The sequence below is a fragment of the Phocoena phocoena genome, chromosome 4 (genome assembly GCF_963924675.1).
Source record: "Phocoena phocoena chromosome 4, mPhoPho1.1, whole genome shotgun sequence".
In the NCBI taxonomy this organism is placed as follows: Eukaryota; Metazoa; Chordata; class Mammalia; order Artiodactyla; family Phocoenidae; genus Phocoena; species Phocoena phocoena.
The window spans coordinates 135,762,352-135,777,485 of record NC_089222.1 but is presented as its reverse complement, the minus strand read 5'-3'; positions in this window follow the sequence as shown (position 1 = coordinate 135,777,485).

Sequence of the window (15,134 nt, the reverse complement as noted above, 5' to 3'; positions counted from 1 at the left end):
CATGAAGGTACCTATTTAGTCCAAAATAGGTAGAAAACATGGTAGGATTGAAACCTAAGATTTAGAACATGTAACAAGGCTTCACGTGACATACAAACAGATCTTTTGCAAGCCTGCTTGAGCAATGAAGGAACCTCCTTGATTCCAAGGAGAGAGGTTTTTCTTATCCTCCTTCCAGGCCTAAGAAAGCAAAGACCAGGGTGATGGAGAAGTGACCTGGAGAGCCAAGGTGGCTATAAGCAAAGGGCAGTAGCAAAATGCTTAGTGAAGTAATGTCTTCAACAGGTTTGAATAGAAAAAAAAAAGGAATAGCATGCCCAGACTTCTCTGCAGAAGCCTAAACCTTCATGCTCTACAGCGCACTGCATCCTTGGAGGCATCATCAGCCACAGAAGAGGAACTTCCCTGGTGGTCCAGTGGTTAAAAATCTGCCTTCCAATGAAGGGGATGCGGGTTCAATCCCTGGTTGGGGAACTCAGATCCCACATGCCGCGGGCGACTAAGCCCGTGCACCATGAGTACTGAGCCCGTGCCTCTGGAGCCCAAGCACCACAACTAGAGAGAAGCCTGTGCGCCACAACTAAGACCCAAGGCAGACTAATTAATTAATTTTTTTTAAAAAAATTGTTTTTAAACCATAGAAGAAATGGACTTTGGGTGTGATGCATGGGGTTGGCCATACTTTGAATCTTATCTCCTCCCATGTTGAATCGAAAAGGTTCCTACAGAGAATTCTTTTGAGTGTAAAATGTAATTCTGCTGGTCGGGGCAAAAAACCATCATGGTACAGGATGACTAATTGGATGCTACACTTTTTTCCACTATCAACTACAGGAGGAAACACACACACAATGGAGTATTCTTTGATGTGTTTCTTTCCCCATGCAATTCAAAACATAAGGTGGTAGAGTAATAAAAGTACATATGCCATAATGGAAAAAATAATCCCACTATAAATAAGCTGTGTTATTCCATCCAAGAAAGAAAACAGGGAGCTGGAGAGTGTGTGCCTCTTCCCTTTCAAACCCGAATCGTAGTCAAAAGCAAACAGGTTCAAAAACAGAACAGAGATAAACCTGGAATTTGCAGCTGTGAAGAGAGACGCCCATGGGGTGAAACAGGCCACACACAATGAATGCGCAGAAGTGTGGTGTTTTGTTTTATTCGGGAGATGCCTATGAGGGGCTCCGATCCCTGGAGCCAGGGCCCCAGACACTCCACAGTTGAGACCCGCTGTGTGATGTGGCATCTGAGCCTCAGGCAGGGACCAGATGAGCAGCCCCAGTATGGGGGGGCGGGGCACAGAGTCTAGAAACAGCCAGCCCAGAGTGAAACCCAGCCCTGCAGGTCCAAAGCTTTCAGCTGCTGTGTGCTGCCTTCTAGGGCCTGAAAGGGTGGGCCAGCGCCTCCTCAGCTTTCCCCAGCCCCACGTGGACCCTTGTGAGACGAAGGAGGCTGTTTTCTGAAAAAGGCCTGGAAGGAGATGTCAACACTGTACAAAGGTGGTGTCTGAGGTTTACCTGTGTCTGTGCCTTGGGGCAGGGCCGGCAGCGACCTCACTCGGACACTCAGCCCCGCTGTGTCACCCACACGGTTTTTATGATGCTTGGGCTGCTCATGGCGGACTTCCTCCCCTCCCGCCCTCACCCCAGGAGCTGCTGGTACGGCCCGAATTGTTATTCCCCGGTCGCCAGTTCTCTACTGGCCCCTCGATCCCCCTACACAGCTCTGCAGCATCCCCGCCCCCATTCTGTTTAAAGAGGCCTTTCCTTGTCATCCTCGGCCCCCCTGAGTCCCTCCACCTTCTGGCCATGGCTGAGGTCTGGCCCTCCTCCCTTCCAGCACCCCAGGGTCAGTGCTCCTGTTGCCACTGCCAGGGTCTGTCACCATCAGAGAGGAGTTCAACATCCCCACAGGTGGCTCCTTTGGCTCCAGGCCACCTTCCGCCTGAACTCCTTGATTCCGGTGAATTTCAGCCCCCACTTCAGCCACCTTCTCCCACACTCACATCAGGACCTTGACCTCCCCTGAATCCCTCTGCCTTTGAAATCTTATTCTCCAGTTTGACGTCTGCATCCACCAGGGTTTTCATTTCAGACCCCTAGCCGTTCTACTGCGCAGAATCCCCCACACCCAGTCCTGCAGAGCGCATTCTCAGTTAGCTGTCAAGGCTGGAAAAAATCCAGTCACCTCTTGCTCACCAAGGGCTGTCTCATCATGGATTACACGGAACTGACGAATCCTTTTCCTTCCAAGAATGACCATAGAAACATCTATACAGATGAGAATCAGTGTCATGCTCTTAAAGCTATTCTCCTAATGTTACCTCTCCTCCTTCCTATCCAAGTATTGATTTTCAAAAAGTTAAGCCCATGACTTCCATAAAGACATAGAATGAACACGTGTCCAAGATTTATTTAACTCGTGAAAATGAGCCAACCAGTAGGACAGGAAAGATGGTTCAAAGAGCATTTGTGGAACTTACTGACCTTTAAAAACAGAATGTCAGGATGATGGCTGGATCACTTGTTAGATACAAAACTGGTTAATGCCCTATGTGAGAATAAAACCATAACCTTCGTGGTTATCTTTTCTAAGGGACAGAAACTGACAAGTTAACATGCAACTTTACTGTGTCTGGGCTTGTCAACTAGTAAATAGTAAAGTCAAACACAGGTACATTCTCAAGAATTAAGTAATCCTTGGGTGAGCCTGTTCAACAATGCCTCTGTGTGACATGGAGAGGACATGCCCTTTTGCCTTATTTCTAGGCAAATAGTTTGGGATAATTTTTCTTAACAATCCCTAAAAGAAATTCTAAACTAGTTATCTCAAAATCTCCACATTTATTCCTTCTTGAACCTAAGAATAGAAACAAAGAAAACCCTAAGTGCATCACTCACACTCCATTGGGCTCTTGATGACCAAAGAATGATTGTCACCTGGTAGAACTTCAGACAGCATGACTCAGTGGGAGGACTGGTATTCTGGCAGCCTTCTCATTACACAGATGAGATCGCCACCAGCTCTCCCAAGACCAGTCCTAGCCAAGAACACAGACACGTCGAGTTCCAGGATAGGATGTTCAAGAACGGATTGGGTGAGCTTCTACCTTCACTGAGACATCATAGGATTGGAACTTTAAGGAACCTTCTGGAAAGTCTCCCTGGATTTTCTAGGACAGATGGTGTTTCCTATATTTAGTCCTCCCAGGACTGAGAAAGCCCACGGTCAGGTCAGCCCATGCCAGGCTCTCAACAGCCTCCCTAGCAAGGATCTCTTCTTCAAGCTCTCTCTTAATCAATTTAAGGCCATTTCCTCTTCTGTCCTCTGTGAAAATGATTCATAATTGATCAGTGTCTTCATCTAAAACCTCTTTACTCACAATTTTTAAGCCCCAATTTCTTTTATGCTAAATAATCCAAACCGTTATCATCTTCTTAATTCTATTATTAGTTGTGTTTGCTGAGCCCTCTTGAGTCTCTCCTAAGACCAGGAAGAGCTTAATAAAGCCCCCAGAGACGATGACTTCACAAACCAGTTCTACTATCCTCCATGCCATATGAGCTTTCTCTGAATCATATTTGCAGAGGAGGAAAGTTGCTGTGATGACCCTTCAGGTTGTTTCTTGTGCTGTTTTGCTTGCTCAGTATTTCTTCGTTGTTCTTGCAAATATTTCTACCGTGTTCTTCAGCACATAGCCATCGTTTTTTAAAAATTAGCAATGATAGTTAACAAAAAAAAGAAAATCAAAAACACCATCATGACAGTTCTCAGAGACTACTGTTGGTAGGGTGGTACTCAGCACTTCGGTCTTTTATCCTGAGTTTTTTCTTTTTTTAAGAAGAGATCAGGCTGGACTGGACTGCTCTCAAGCTACTTTTTTCATCCAATAACAGACGGGGTCCCACGCTGTCCCCCTGCTCAGAGCCATCTCACTCTTTCCCGGCTGTTGGGTCACCATCACTACAACCCGCTTCAACACAAAAGCAGCTCCTAGTCTCAGAATCAGTTCTAGCAGCAGTCCAGATTGGCTTAGGAGGCAAAATAAAATGAATCTACCAACACTGATTTATTTAACCTGAAGAGGAACCAGCCCAGTACATGGAGGGAAACACCAACAAGCACTCGAGAAGACTTGGGCTGAGATATTTATTCAAACCAAAACCTCTCCTTTGTTCCATCTTCTGAGTCCACCCAGGTTTACACGAGGGACCTTCTCCGGAGCACTCTGGTCCCCACAGTGGGTTTACCGGGCTGCTACATAAGGGCCCTCGCATGAGCGCCAGTGGATCCTTGCTGCTGAAGGGCTGGCTGTCGTCCTAGACTAGCTTGCTGAATGCCTACCCAGTCCTTCCTTGTGGGTGACCCTCAGGCTGGTTGCTTCTCTTCCAGTTTGGTTGCCAACCTCATGCTGTTTCTGTGCTCAAAATTATACCAGACACCGATTTTCTACTATATCCGTGAGCTCTCATTGATATTATATTGACCCATCTATGTATTTTTTCCTATCTTTGTAAATCTGGTTCTCTTTTTTGGGGCAAATCTGTTTTATTTTCATATTAAGTTTATGTATCTAAGATACCATTTCACTTTACTCCCATGGATATGTCGTAAGTATTTTCTCATGCTGTTATATGTTGATTTTTTTAATGGTGACACAGTATGTCCATACACAATTTATTTCAATAGTCGCCTACTGCAGAACATTTAGGTGATTTTCAACTTTTTGATTTTATCAAAGAACGATGTGGTGACCATCCTCATACCTTAACTCTGTGCGCCAATCACGATTCAAGGCAAATGCCCACAAGTGGAATTGCTGGGCCACAGGCCATGCATTTTTTGGTGGTTTCTGTTACCTACTGCCAACTTACTCTTGGTAGTTTGTGATTTTACATCCACAGGTATTTTGCTGTACTCATCCTTATTCATCTTTATCCAGTTTTTGACCAATCCATTCTGCCCCTTGGGACATATGGAAGACAGGGCCACTGACGTTGGCTCTCTTAGGACGGGAGGTTTCAAAGTCTAGGACACTAACTTTAGATCTATCATGTTCTCTTGGAAAATTCCTCTTCGTTCATCCAACAGCAATGTGCCCGGCACCACTTCAGGCACTATTCATGCATCCATGAACCAGCCAGATAAAATTCATACCCCAACAGGGCTTACATTCCACCTGGGAGGAGACAGACACTATAGATACAAGTAAATAACACATGTATCAGATGGCAAAACACGTGCAGTGGCGAAACATACAGCAGAGGAAGGAGGTGGGCTGCATTCCCAAGCAGGGGTGTGGGCTGCATTTCAAAGCAGGGTGGTCAGGAAAGCCCCGCTGGGAAGGTGATACTGGCCAACCCCTCAAAGAGAGGTGGTGCTGTGCCCCCATCAGGATCATGCACTCTGATGGTTCACACAAGCTGTGTGGCCTTGAGAGAGCAGTTTAACTCCTCTGTACCCGGGTTTCCTCCACTGTAAAACGAGGGGTGTCAGGCCCCACGGCAGAGGGATGTTCAGAGAACAAGAAGAATTAACTAAGTTAATGTTCATAAAATAGTTATAACTGGGCCTGGCCTATAATAAATGTTACATGCGTGTCTGCTAAATAGGAAGATTCGAGGAAGGGCCAGGCAGGCAGAGGGCACTGCCGGAAGCAAAAGCCTGGGAGCGGGTGTAGCTAAAGCGGAGTGGGGGAGGGGGAGAAAAGGAGGTTGGGTTTTAGACCATTAGAAGGACACTGGCCTTTACTCGGGTGAAACAGGAGCCTCTGGAGGGTTTAAGCCGAGGAGCCATGTGCCCAGGCTGTGGGCTGCAAGTCAGAGCAGGAGGTGCTGAGTAGGACGAGGGCACCTGAGACGAGGTGGAGTGGATTGAACAGTGTCTCCCCAAATTCATGTCCCCTGGAACCTCAGAATGTGGCCTTATTTGGAAATCGTCTTTGCAGATGTAGTTAAGGATCTTTAGGTGTGATCACCCTAGACTAAATGATGGGCTCTATATCAAAATGCGGTATCCTAAGAGGAGGGGAGGGGACACAGACACACACAGGGAAGGAGGCCCCGTGAAGACAGAGGCAGGGATGGGAGACATGCAACTACAGACAAGGGATGTCAGGAACCACTTGACGCTGGGAGCATCGAGGAAGGATCCTCCTCTAGAGCCTTTGGAGGGAGTCACATTTTAAGCAATCATATTTTCAATTTATATATTGAAATCAATATATAATTTCTTAACAATATTTCTTAATATTATTTCTTAATAACATTATGACCAAGAATTTTATCGCATTCATTTTCAGGGCAGTTTGTTGTTTAAAATAATGTAATCATCAAAATGATACATATTGCTACACAGTTATTAATTAGGCTTCCATTATTTCCTTGTGCTAAATGTATACTTGTCAATAAAATAGCTGCAAACCTTGATTTCATACTTCCAGCCTCTAGAACTGTGAGAGACTAAATTTCCATTGTTTTAAGTCACCCAGATTGTGGTACTTTGTTACAGCAGCCCCAGGAAAAGAATAAAGGAATTGCTTGCTGTGGTCTAGCGGGGAGATGATGTGGTCTGGACCCTGGAGGCGGCTGTGGAGGACATGAGAACTGGTTGGACTCCATATACGTTTTGAAGGTGAGAAAACAGGATGGGGACTGGATAGGGGATGTGGAGGAAAGTGAGGAGTACAGGATGTTTCCAAGGTATAGAGATGAATATATATTTAAAACCAGAAGCGTGGGTGACATCACCCTGGAAGTGTGGGCGTGAGAGCAGCTGGAGGAGAGGTCTGGCCTGAACCTGGAACAGCCTGAGGCTGAGTCAGGGAAGTTGAGGAGGAACCAGCAAAGTGCCCTCGGAGGAGACCAGAGTCAGGAGAAGTGGAGTCTGTGATGCCTTAGAAACCAAGAGAGGAAGGCTTTTCAAGGGGGAGGGAGTGAGCAACTGTGCCAGTGCCTCTGATGAGAGAGTGAAATGAGGGCTGAGGGGAGCAGTGAGTGAGGCAGGTGGCAAAAGCGAGTTCAAGGGGTTGGCGGCGGGGGGATGCACTTGAATACAAAAGGCTGGGCTTCTTTTTGCTCCTTTCGCCATTATCTTCATTGAGACTGAGAAGAAAGGATGAACGTGGATAACTCTTTTGAGAAGTTTTTTTTCAGAGAGAATTAACAGCATGTTTTTACTGATGGGAATGACCAGAAGACCGAGAAATCTGATGATGCAGGAGGGAGGGGGGAAATTTGCGGGGTGATGCCTCGGCAGGTGCGAGAGGACAGAACTCTGGGCACAGGGAAGGTGTGAGTCCTCTGTAGCATCACGGGCCGTCCACGCGGGACAGGGGTTGGAGGATGTGGTTACAGATGCCGGGAGGACAGTAGGTGTGGTTTGAGCATTTGTGGAACTTTTCTTCTAACTGCCTTAATTTTTTCAGTAAAATAGGGAGTGAGGTCATCAGCTGAGAGTGAAATTGGGCCAAAAGGATACTGGAAGTTTGACAAGGGAAGGAAGGAAATATCTGCCTGGGGGTGCAGAGTCAATGGACTAGGGGTGTGGCGCTGTGCCAGGTCTCTGAGACCGGTCAGCAGAGATGGGTTTTTCTCCAGCCACATTCAGCTGCCCAGGTGCAGGCACAGAATGGGTGAAGCATTTGACTGTAATCAGCAAGAGAGGATCTAGAGAGTTGAGGGGTGACCACAGCGATGGAATTTCAGCTGGAGTAGGGAGGAAAGTGATGGCGTGAGGGAGACGAGACACAAAGAAAAGATGGTAGGATCGGTAGGTCCCGGTGGGGTTGACAGAATGGATTGTGGGAGCTGGGGTTCAAGAGGGAATGACCTAGAAAGATAAGAAAGGGAAATTGAGATGTTGGGTGATGTAGCTATTGGTAATGACAAGGTCTAAGGTATAACCAGGGAGCAGGTGACAAAGGGAAGATGGATGGTATGACCACTGGAGCAGAGGAGATGATCAGGTAACGGAGAGGCCAGCGTATTAGAGAGGATCACCTAAGTGGATACTGAAATCACCCAGAATCATATGAAATTGGGTGGAAAGAGTAACAGTGAGCCAGGAGCTGAAGTCATCAAGGAACAAGAGGGTGTGGCCTGGGGTCCTCAGATGACAGAAGTCTAGGGAGTTTAGGACAGGACGGGCAATGGTCTGGATGGGGCAGAGAGCCAAGGAGGATGGCTGCTCTGCCTCTAGGCCAAGTGGGAAAGGGGTGATGGGAGAGAAAACAGTCACAATTGAGAGGGCTCCAGGGGAAGCAGGGGCTCAGGGGCGATCCCAGTTTCAGCTGGGGCAACAAGAAGAAAGAGATGTTTTACAACAAGCTGAAGAGACGAGAGATCTGACTGATGACTGTGAGTCCCAGGGGCACAGAGAATAGGTTTTGAGAGTGGAGAGAGAGAGGTGAAAGACAGTACGTCCTGAGCTAAATGTGGATTGGGTTGCCGAGAGTGAGGGACGATCTGGAAATCCTAGCCTGCTCGTGGGTGACTCTCATAAACCAGAATAAAGCATCGTAATATTAGTCCCCAATTCTCAAGGCAGTAGCAGAGCCAGGCTGGGGGGAGGGGAGGAAGGGGGAAGGCAAGAATGAATGCGGGTGTTGCCAGAAGCATGTAGAATCTGGGATCTGGGACGCCCTTCTTCATTCCTGCCAGTGGTGGGGTGAAGCCAGGGTGGGGTCTTAGGCCTTCTTTTGAACTGCACTTGTATAGAAAGCATTGCCTTTGGTTTCTTAGGTTAGAAAAATGACGAAAAATCCAGGAAGGAAATTAACGAAGTATATGAGAAGGCAATTAACAAGGGAAAAAAACAGAATGACCATCAGCGTGAAAATAAGCTCATGCTTATTAATAATAGGGAAAAATGTAAGTTTAAAAGAGAGACAGGGGCTTCCCTGGTGGCGCAGTGGTCGAGAGTCCGCCTGCCGATGCAGGGGACGCGGGTTCGTGTCCCGGTCCGGGAGGATCCCACATGCCGCGGAGCGGCTGGGCCCGTGAGCCACAACTACTGAGCCTGCGCGTCTGGAGCCTGTGCTCCACAACAAGAGAGGCTGCGATAGTGAGAGGCCTGCGCACCGCGATGAAGAGTGGCCCCCGCTTGCCACAACTAGAGAAAGCCCTGGCAGAGAAACGAAGACCCAACAGAGCCCTAAATAAATAAATAAATAAATATTTAAAAAAAAAAAAAAAAGAGAGACAGCTCTCGACACTTGATTGGTAAAGTTTTTTTGGTTTTTGTGGGTTTTTTTTAAATAACATGATTAATACCATGTATTGGGGGATGTTAGAAAACAGGGTCTCTTCAGGAATAAAGACACAGACCTACTAGAGAATGGACTTGAGGATATGGGGAGGGGGAAGGGTAAGCTGTGACAAAGTGAGAGAGTGGCATGGACATATATACACTACCAAACGTAAAATAGATAGCTAGTGGGAAGCAGCTGCATAGCACAGGGAGATCAGCTGGGTACTCTGTGACCTCCTGGAGGGGTGGGATAAGGAGAGTGGGAGGGAGGGAGACGCAAGAGGGAAGAGATATGGGAACATATGTATACGTATAACTGATTCACTTTGTTGTAAAGCAGAAACTAACACACCATTGTAAAGCAATTATACTCCAATAAAGATGTAAAAAAATAATAATGATTAAAAAAAAGAAAGAAAAAGTTAAAACAAAAACAAAAAAAGAAAACAGGGTCTCTCAAATCTGGCTGTTGGGTGTGTCAACTGGTACAATGACTTTGGAGAGAAATTTTTCAATAACTAGTAAGGATGAAAATGGAAATACCCAATGAGTCAGCAATTCAATGTCTAGTGAAATACTCACATGTATGCCCTAGGAGATATCTGCCAGCAAGTTCACTAGAGCTTTCCTTGAAACACTGTAAACTTAGACATGCCCATTAAGAGGCAAGTGGCTGGACTTCCCTGGTAGCGCAGTGGTTAAGAGTCCACCTGCCAATGCAGGGGATGCGAGTTCGATCCCTGGTCAGGGAAGATCCCACATGCCGCAGAGCAAATAAGCCCGTGCGCCACAACTACTGAGCCCGTGCTTTAAAGCCTGCAAGCCACAACTACTGAGTCTGCGTGCCGCAACTACTGAAGCCCGCACGCCTAGAGCCCATGCTCTGCAACAAGAGAAGCCACTACAATGAGAAGCCTCAGCACTTCAACAAAGAGTAGCCCCTGCTTGCCACAACTAGAGAAAGCCCGCAAGCAGCAATGAAGACCCAAAGTAGCCAAAAAACAAACAAAAAGAAGAGGCAAGTGACCAAAGTGTGTTGTAGTCACACATGCACCTTATAGAACATCAGAGATCAATGAACTAGATCTACATGATAGATCTCAAGGTGATAGTGTTGAATGAAAAAAAGCACATTGCTGAAGCCTCCACATCCAGTTAGTTCATTAAAAATCCAGTTACTTCATTAAAAATCCACAAAGCAGGGCTTCCCTGGTGGCGCAGTGGTTGAGAGTCCGCCTGCCGATGCAGGGGATACGGGTTCGTGCCCCGGTCCGGGAGGATCCCACATGCCGCAGGGCGGCTGGGCCTGTGGGCCGTGGCCGCTGGGCCTGCGCGACTGGAGCCTGTGCTCCGCAGCGGGAGAGGCCACAACAGTGAGAGGCCCGCGTACCGGAAAAAAAAAAAAAATCCACAAAGCAGTATCATGAATTATGACCAAATATGTACATAATAAAACATAAAAGATGGATATAAATGATGCACACTGACTTGAGAATGATGGCTACCTCTTGGGAAGGAAGGAATAGATGAGGAGATACAAAAAAAGGACTTCAACTATATCTAACATTTCATTTCTTTAAAATAACTGAAAGAAATACAGCAAAAATACAATATCTGTTCAATCTGAGTGATAAGGACCTCAAGTTGGTTATAGTATCTTCTGTTCTTTTAGGGATGTTTGAGTTCTTTTTAAAGTAGGATGTTTCTAGTGTATCAATCCATGTGAAGGTTTTAAGAAAGCAAGCAGAGTGTGAATAGCGCTGTAAGGTGAGGACCACAGTTGTTAGAGCAATCACGTTTCATCACAATAGAGATTTAACGGAGAACCATTTCAGGATTAGGAAGGATAAGGGAGTGTTGAGCAAACAGAGATTCCTTTAACATTTTGCTTAACCATGCTAAGTAACTTATTCCATATTATTATATTTAGATCTGGTAAGAGATAAATGGAAGAGGAACAAGCTTTCAAAACATTGGCCATAACTGCCTACTTCATAAAATCAGCATCTTTAAAATTCCTTGTGATTCTGCATTGTGAACAACTTTTTGCTGTTGTTTTAAAGGTAATTAAAACGTATTTGATTGGGACTTCCCTGGCGGTCCAGTGGTTAAGACTCTCTGCTTCCAATGCAGGGGGCACGGGTTTGATCCCTGGTCAGGGAACAAAGATCCTACATGCCGGGGACTTTCCTGGTGGTGCAGTAGTTAAGAATCCGCCTGCCAATGCAGGGGACACGATTTCAGGACCCTGGTCCAGGAAGATCCCACATGCTGCGGAGCAACTGAGCCCATGCGCCACAACTACTGAGCCTGCACTCTAGAGCTTGCGAACCACAACTGCTGAGCCCACGTGCCACAACTACTGAAGCCTGCGTGCCTAGAGCCCGTGCTCCGCAACAAGAGAAGCCACAGCAATGAGAAGCCCGCGCACTGCAACGAAGAGTAGCCCCTGCTCGCCACAACTAGAGAAAGCCCGCGTGCAGCAATGAAGACCCAACACAGCCAAAAATAAATAAATAAATTTATAAAAACAAAAAAAAGATGCCACATAGCCAATAAGTAAATAATTTTTAAAATGCTATCTTTAAAAAAAAAGTATTTGATTTGAAGAGTGTTATGAAAACCCTTGAGATATCACAGAGTCCTGGGAAGGGGTTGCTCCACTGTTAATCTAGTTATCCCTTAACTAAACCCACTGAATCGCCTGCTTCTAAGGCTGGGAGACAAGTGGACAGTGTCCAGGCTCTTTCTGGCCACATCACCAAACCTTTCTGTCAAGGTTCTTCGTGCTCCCCACAAAGAGAAGGCCCCTGGCTCATGCAGACATGTGGCTCTCTAGTGGATGGGAGCTGGTGGAGGAGAATGAAAGTGATGACAGAGGGGGAGGCAGGATGGTGAAAGACAAACTGGACAAGCAGAATAAGAACAGTGGTGGGAATAAAAATCTCTGTTGCAAATGAAAGTTGGAGAATTATTGGAAGATGTCAAAGAGGCGCTCAGCAGAAAAACAAAGCACAAAACCCACGTCAAGTACAGTCAGTTCTCGTCATGCCTGATACTTCTGTCATACGCAGTTGCTGCAAATGCTGATTTAGAGAACAATAAAACCACTGCTCCTAGAGGAAATACAGGGTTAGGCTCCTGCGAGCGCCTGGGCACAACATCTGTGTCAACCCGTCAATACATAATCTTGCTTCATCTGTGTGTTTCTTTCTAATGACCCCTTACTTAATATACACTGTGGATCCATTAACATTGAACAAGGCCTACAGCACCATAACTTGGGTCAAAACAAAGCTAACCTAACACATGTATTTTTTACGTAAGACACATCGCAGCCTTTTTGTGCTTAGGGACAACAGACAGCATTTCAGCATTACACGGTGGGCGGGGCACACGGGTAGGGGCATTTTAAGCAGTAAAATCGCCAACAAAAAGCACGCAAATGCAAAACACACGACACTAAATTGACGGAGAAAAAGACACTTGTCTACAGTGTTAAGACCTGTTCATCCTTGGCTGCGAACAGATTCACCGGAGACTCAAAATTTTGCCACTGTATCTGTGAATGACCACAAAGACACCGTATGGATTTGGGGGCTACAGATAAATTTTTGCGAGTAGGCAAATTCACAAAATCAGAATCTTTGAATAATGAGAATTGGCTGTACCAGTTAACAGTACCAGTTAATCTCTGTCCAGAAAGCAAAATCTAATCTTCCACAAGTGCTCACATTTGGGGATCCACATGGACAAACAGTGCTACATCCAAGTCACATCATTTAGCTCAATACAAGTTTATGGAAACAACGGAGTCACCCACTTATTTGGAAAGGAGAGGTCAAGAGCCCATTTTGCACAATCCTGACTTCTGGCATTATCCACTGAACAATGTATCCTTGTCTTCACTCACAATGCAACCATCTCGGGGCAAATCTCTGGGAAATGAAGTGAAATCACATTTCCTTCCCCCAGAGGAGACACAGCTTAGCCCCAGGTGTTCTGGAGAAAAGGGTTCAGTTGCAGTACACAGACAATTCTGCCCCTTTGCAGCAACCCAGAGGTCTTGAGCACTTTGGACACTCGGTGTGGCTTCAGGAGTTTGACTTTTGTTAATCTCCCTGTTGGGTTGCGGGTAGCTGCTGGGAGTGTGCAAGGTTATCTAGGTATTGCTGCTGTTACTATAAACTTAGGGGCTGATTTTCGGGGTCATGGCGCAGCTCTCCAAAAACCAGACCTCACCACCACCCAAGAACTTCCTGGTCACCACACCGTTTTCCTCCTGTGGACTCACAGGATGCCTTGTGCCTGTGTTTGGGTCTAAGTCCAGATGCCTTAAAACTTTGTTCTCAGAGCAAAAAGAATGCCGGCAGTTCAAGCCCAGCATATGACCATGCTGGCCTCTGGAGCTCCCTTTGCTGTTTTCTTGTGATCAAGTACAGCGCCTATTCTGTTTAGAATTAGAGTGATAGCCTCACAGAACCCCCTGGCAGGCTGTGGAAACAGCTCTCCTTACCAGAAGATGAAAAGTGTGCAAAGCCTCTGAGAAATTCTCTTAACCCTTCCCCATCTCCTTATCCTGCCAACCAGCAGGATGACTGAATAACCCTCCACCCAAAACCCCACCAAACTGGGGGGACAGTGGACCTGGTCCAGGGCCTGATAGACTTGGAAAGGCTCTCTGAGACCAGCTTGTGCACTGGCGGCTGAGAGAAGATAAGAAACGGTCCATGATCATGTGGTCCATTGAGGAGGTCTCTGACCCAAAGTTCTACGCTCATCCCACGGCTACGCTTTTTTCAAGGTGACTGAGAATCTCACAAATTGCCCTGGAAACTCCCCACTATCAGCACCACACTGGCCTGTTTCCGGGTGCAGAAAACAGGGCAGGGGGTGGAAGGTGGCCTTCCAGGTGGATGCCAGGTGCAGTCATCTCTCGCTGAGCCCTCCAGACCACAAGGAGAGGATGCTGCATACTTTCCAAATGCTCCCTCACGCCATTTCAGAGCACCCCCAGGTCAGGTAGGGGCCACGGGGCAAGCACTACACTGTCTAGTCCACTCTGTCTACTGCTGGGGGACATCTGAAAACCTGGCCTCAGCCCTCTTTGTACTTCTCCATGATGAGTCTGTATAATCATTTCGTTCTCACGAACATGTGGGCAGCATGGGGGGTTGGTCAATTAGGAGGCACCTTTCAGAACAAGTTAATATGCATAGCACTCATTCTTGGTTCTTCAAAATGGTCCCTTCACTTCAAGAAACCCTTAGCAGCCACAAAATGTCTCTGCACCAACAGATGGCAACTTGGACCCTCCCTGAATTTCCAGGCTCTCCTGCACCCCAAGCCCTTTCCCGCCATCACACCATACCTGCCCGTTCCCAGGTGTTTCCAAAACACACCTTAGCCACCTCCCATCTCCCACCACCCATGCTCCACACTACTTGCTCCCATGCCAGCTTAAATGCCATCTCTGCTGGAAAACTCCCCACCTCCCCCCACTCCAATAGTAACGAATCCGGTTCTCCGTTTCCACAGCACTTGGTATGAACCTCAGTGAATGTTTTTATTATGGCCTGTCTTCAGATGGCTGAATATTTCCACCTCCCCCATCTGTGAGAGGCTTGGGGTCAGGGACACAGCCCATTCGTCTTTGTATCCTGCCCAGGGCAGCACCTGCCATGTGTGTGCCCTATAAACACACCCCTGGGGAAACGTGGAGAGAAAAAATCTCTGTGGGAAATTATGGAACAGTTTGGAAAAACATGACAAAAGGAGGCCTGATCTCCAGGGTACACTAACTTTTCTTCCAGTGTTCTCAGGACTTCTCTTTGAAGACCTGAGATTAAAAGCACTCCCAAGGAGTCCCAGATCCACTGTCT